The 5,237-nt window shown below is 35.5% G+C and overlaps 1 long non-coding RNA gene across 1 annotated transcript; it reads right to left on the bottom strand.

The window, feature by feature from the left end:
* Positions 1 to 3,300: 3,300 nt before the first annotated feature.
* On the bottom strand, positions 3,301 to 4,962 carry LOC112790084 (uncharacterized). The gene is made up of 2 exons (XR_011878456.1): positions 3,815 to 4,962; positions 3,301 to 3,539 (listed from the first exon to the last, which is right to left on the bottom strand). It is a non-coding gene; the product is annotated as an uncharacterized lncRNA (long non-coding RNA).
* Positions 4,963 to 5,237: the final 275 nt, after the last annotated feature.

The raw sequence follows: 5,237 nt of genomic DNA, 5'->3' as shown, positions 1-5,237 counted from the left end.
AACAACGAATCACATACAAAGTCCAAGATGAGTGCACTCTGTATTCTTTCATCACCCATGTGTGTGTGTTACCTTCAACATAGTCCTGAAAATACAAGGCTAGGCACCCTCCTAGTATGACAAATGTGGCAGGACCACCCATTATGAGTTGTTCAGGCAAAGATATCTTTGAGAAACTTCTTTCCTTCAAATCAAATATAAGAAGACCTTCACTGTAATGTTTGAGAGAATAAGGCAACCAATGAATAGAGCCATTCAGAATAACCCCTCAGATTCCCACAAACAAAAACCGAATCGTTTGGGGAGTGCAGCATCAAGATTAATCCATGAATTGGTTCTCAAGGACAAGCAATCTAAGAGTTGGCAGTTACTATCCTTCCAAGCTACAACAACTAAGTAGTCATCCCGTGTCGCATCGTAACCAAATTCATACAGGATCGCATTATCGGGAAAATAAAAGTACCTGCCCTTACTACGATGAAGAATATTTAACCAAGAGTAAGATACTCTTTTGCTGAATCTGGTGAGTGGGTTCCATACTACAAAAAAAGTGTGGCTCTTGATGTAAGAGAACAAACCCTCTGCAGGATCCCATTACACGAAACTTAGACGGTGGCTGCTTCTTGAAAGGGAAAGATACATCTTTTACTTGGTAATTGTCGCCATTAAATACTTCTTCAAGGTGAACAAGGTAAGACTTCGTGGAGACTTTTCTGTAGATGCACGCATGGGTGGGTGCGAGAGAGAGGTGAAGATGCGATTCCGCGAAGTCTGGATCGGAAATGAGAGAGTGCCAAAGCTTCGAAACACACCTGAGGCGACCAAGGTGTTTGACCGGAATCCTCAGTAAGATTATGTGAATCAGGTCAAGAGGGAGGATGTCGTGAATGCTCTTCCGCTTGTTCTCTTCCATGATCGATCAATCTTCAGCTTTGTTCTTTTGTTAGGGTTTCTGCGTTGGTACAACACGGGATTTGAATCTGCTTCCGAACACGGGATTATTAGATAAACTTATAAAGCATTAACCCCAAATTGTTATGTGGAAACTCAGGTACATGCACCTAGTTTTCATCTTTGTATATTTATGGGTATATAAAGAGTATTATAATTTTGGTATGGAGTTTGGTGTATACTGTATAATATGATTATGAAGGTATATGGTGTTTTATAGGATTGTGATGACTACGCAGAATAAATCGGATAGACTAATTGATCGGAGGGTCCAATTTTGGTAATCGGACAGTACACAGTATGTACTGTCTCCACGTGGTACGCATGCAGCTGCTTCTGTGGTTGGTTTCGTTGCATCTAGGGGTGTGTATGGCCCGGCCCAACTCGAAGATCCGGTCCGGTTCCGAACACTTTAGGGACTAATTTGGTGTGATTTTATCGGGTCTAGAGCCGGGTAAGGATCTCAAAAATAAATCCGGTCATTATTTCGGGTCGGACTCGGGCCATAGCTCAGGTCACCCGAAATCGGTCCGGTGGTCCGGTCATCATACACAATTAATATTTTGTGTTATTAGTGATAGATGATGGCTATTCTTATGTGGAATTTAAGTATTGTAAACCTTAATATTTTGTGTTATTAGTTATTATAAGACTATAAGTTAATGTTTTATGTTTAAAATGCATAAGATTTTAGACTAATTAATGCATAATATTGTATTATTTGTATTGATTTAAATATTTGGTGTTATTAGACAATATTAGTATTGATTATGGTTATGTTTTAATTTTAGAGAAGAGTTGGTTCTTGTTTTATTTTTCTAAGTAAATTTTACCATGTCAAATAATAGTTGGAGTATTGAAAATTTGGATATTTTCACATGCTAGTTTATAAGAAGGTATCAAGGTAATGTAATGTCAACGGCCCGGTTTTCACCCAGTTTTTACCCGTATAATCGTGGTCTCAAAGTGTATAGGTTTCATCGGGTCTAGGGTCGGGTTCGGGTCTAATAAATAGGTCCGGTATATATTTCGGGTCGGGTCTAAGTCACATCAAACCCGGTTTCACCCGACCCATGCATACCCCTAGTTGCATCTATATCTCATTCAAGTGTCACCTTTGTCATGCTTTCACTTGATGCGCATGCAGTTGCTTTCGTGGTTGGCTTTGTTGCATTTATATCCTATTCGATTGTCACCCCCTCTCTCTGTAAAGAAATCGGACGGTCTGATTTCTTCCCCCCTAAACAGGGTATACTATATATTACTCTAAAATTTCATAACTCTATGGTAACTCAAATGTGTGAATCACATAAAAAAAAATAGCCTAGTAATAAAAGATTAATTTTTAAATATTTAATTACTCTATTCGTCTTTGTTTTTAATTTTGTAATTATGTATTTGTAAAGGAAAAAATAGTAGAGTTAATGAAATATTTTTTTTTACAAATTAAAAATATTCACAAGGAAGAATCTAATGAGATCTTTGAACACATATTTTTTAAAAGAAATATTCTAATAATTTTAACGCTTTTCATATAGAAAAGACCTATATAAAGATCCAATTGAAGAATATAATCTTAAATGTCCAAAAAAAAAAATTGAAGAATCAAATATAAAATTATGCCTACTTAAGAAAGGCATATTTAACATTCTAGTCTTAAACATTTATTTGTATCTAGATCAGCTCATAAATCCCCTTTTTTTTTTCTTTTAATTTCAGAGTGCAATAGTTTTCATCTTTTTTTACACATTCAGAAACGGGTTAAAAGAAAATGGAAGCTAGCAAGTTATGTCTTCATTTTGCTATGATACTTCTATAGAGAATAGAGATCTAGGAATAATAGGGCAAAGAAGAGCAAAGAGACACAAGACTGCGATAAAGTGTCCACACCCCAGCTTAAAAGTTCAGAATTGCATCTAATAAAAATATAACTAAAAGTTAATCCTAAAACTAGGAAGTACCTAACAAAATAACGTTAAAAGTAATACATAAAAATGTAAAATTTACACCACTATAGTAACTATATCAACATGCTACAACATTTCATTACCAATACAACAAAATATAAGATGAAAACAGAAAACTTGACGTGTTTCAATTAACCTACCATGATAGAAAGTCCTACGAGCACATGCTCTATGAACAATTAAGAATTCAAGTGGCTAACACAACGATCCTAACTGTAATCCCAACAAACAAAATACTGAAATACTTACTACTAAGACCAAACTTGACAAATTAACAATTAGTTTACATGTTAAATCTCATATTGATGTGTGATATTCTGTGTAGACATGATAATGCAACCAAGGAAATATTGAATAAAGATAAAGCATTTAATATAACAGATTGAATTTAACTAGAGGAAGCTATATTTGCACTTTCAAATGTTCCTGTTTTTCACGTTTATAGTTGGAAGGAAAATCATAATTTAAAGCAAAGCCAAAATAAAATAAAATTCTCTACAAGCTTCTTCTAGCTCAGTTTGCCAATCCTACACTTTATTTACAATAGAATTAAGTGTCTCTGTTGCAGTCATTCTCTTCTAATTCTCTTTCTTTGTTTGACATCTTTCTGATTCTGATGGCCTACAGAAAAGATCACCATTGCATTACACATGAAAAAATAAATAATTTAAAAGTTAAAATCCCTCGCCACAATACTAGGCTTTAGGAAGCAAGACAGCGATCAATGATTCCCTAAGCATTGATAAATTCCAATTTCAGCATCCATAGACAAAAGTGACATTTGATTGGAACTTAGATGCATAATGCATATTACTCATTACTTATTCATTAATCACAATGCAATGAAAACTTAACAGGAATAGCTTGGTGCAAAGCATAGGAGAATAGTTACATACCGATTATCCTTATCCTTAATGTCAGTAGGGAGCGACAAGAAACTCTCTGTATACACAGTAACGGTCTCATGGAAGGGGAGCTGACAAGGAAGATTTTTAATATGCTTGACCAGGTCTCCTCTGACAATATATATTAAGTACTCTACTTTATCATTAGAAATATAACCTCTTCCAATAATATTACCATTACTGGATAAGCACAAAGGCTGGAAGTTTACACAAGGAATCTGATAGAGAGTCCAAGATGAATGCACTTTATATTCTTTCATCACCCATATGTGAGTGTTACAGCTATCATTATTGGGATAATACAAGGCTAGGCAGCCTCCTAGTAAGGCGAGACTTGAATAGGGGCATGCACTCATTTCAGGTTGTTCCGGGGCAGATATCATTGAGAAAGTCCTCTCCTTCAGATCAAAGATAAGAATAGTATCCCTGTAAGTTTTAAGAGACAAAGGCAGCCAATGAATAGCACCATTCAAGAGCAATCCATGAGGTTGCCACTCCATAAGACCTAATGATTTGGGGAGTGCAGCATCAAGATTAATCAATGAATTGGTTCTCAAGGAAACGCAGTCAAAATGATAATGGTCATCCTTATCCTGCCAAGCTACAACAACTAAAAAGTCATCCTGTGAAGCATCATAACCAAATCCATAGAGATGGAACTTGCAGGGAAGGCTAACGCCCTTGTGCTTACAACTGAGAAACAATATGAGAGTAGGATATTCTTTTATTGGATCCAGTCAGTGGGTTCCATACCACAAGAAAATGTGGGTTTCCATGTAAGAGAACATAGCCTCTGCACGATCCCAGGACCTTAAAATCAGTTTTATTCTTGAAAGGGGGATACACCACTTTTAAGCGTGCTCCATGATTGTCCTCAATAAATAGTGCCAAGTAAGCCTGAATGCAGTTTGTTGTGAAGATGAATGCGTTGGTGGCTGTGGGAGAGTACTGAAAATGCAATTCCGCAAAGTGTGGATCGGAAATGAGAGAGTACCAGAGCTTCGAAACGCACTTGAGGCGAACGATATTTCTGGCCGGCACTTTCAGTAAGATTGTGTGAATCAGGTCATGAGGTAGGATGTCGTGAATGCTCTTCTGCTTCTTCTCCATGCTTGATGCCTCTTTGGCTTTGTTCTTCTATTTAGGTTATGATAAAGTATGAGGAGCTATTATATACAGTATACAATATGTACAGTGAAAATTAAATTGGAATTAAAATTAAATGACAGTTAAGTTAAAACACGGGATTATTAGTTAAAACTAAAGGTATTAACCCCAAATTTTTATTTTGTAAATTTATGGATAATAATAAAAAGAAATTAAATTTTTAGGATATAAAAATGAAAAATTAGTCTCTAATTTTTTAAACGTTTATATTAGATATATTGCTTTTCAAAAAATGTAAAGCAATAAT

This window comes from Arachis hypogaea, chromosome 3 (assembly GCF_003086295.3).
Source record: "Arachis hypogaea cultivar Tifrunner chromosome 3, arahy.Tifrunner.gnm2.J5K5, whole genome shotgun sequence".
Classification (NCBI taxonomy): domain Eukaryota; kingdom Viridiplantae; phylum Streptophyta; class Magnoliopsida; order Fabales; family Fabaceae; genus Arachis; species Arachis hypogaea.
Note: the sequence above shows the minus strand (reverse complement) of the source record. Positions and strands in the feature narration are given on the sequence as shown.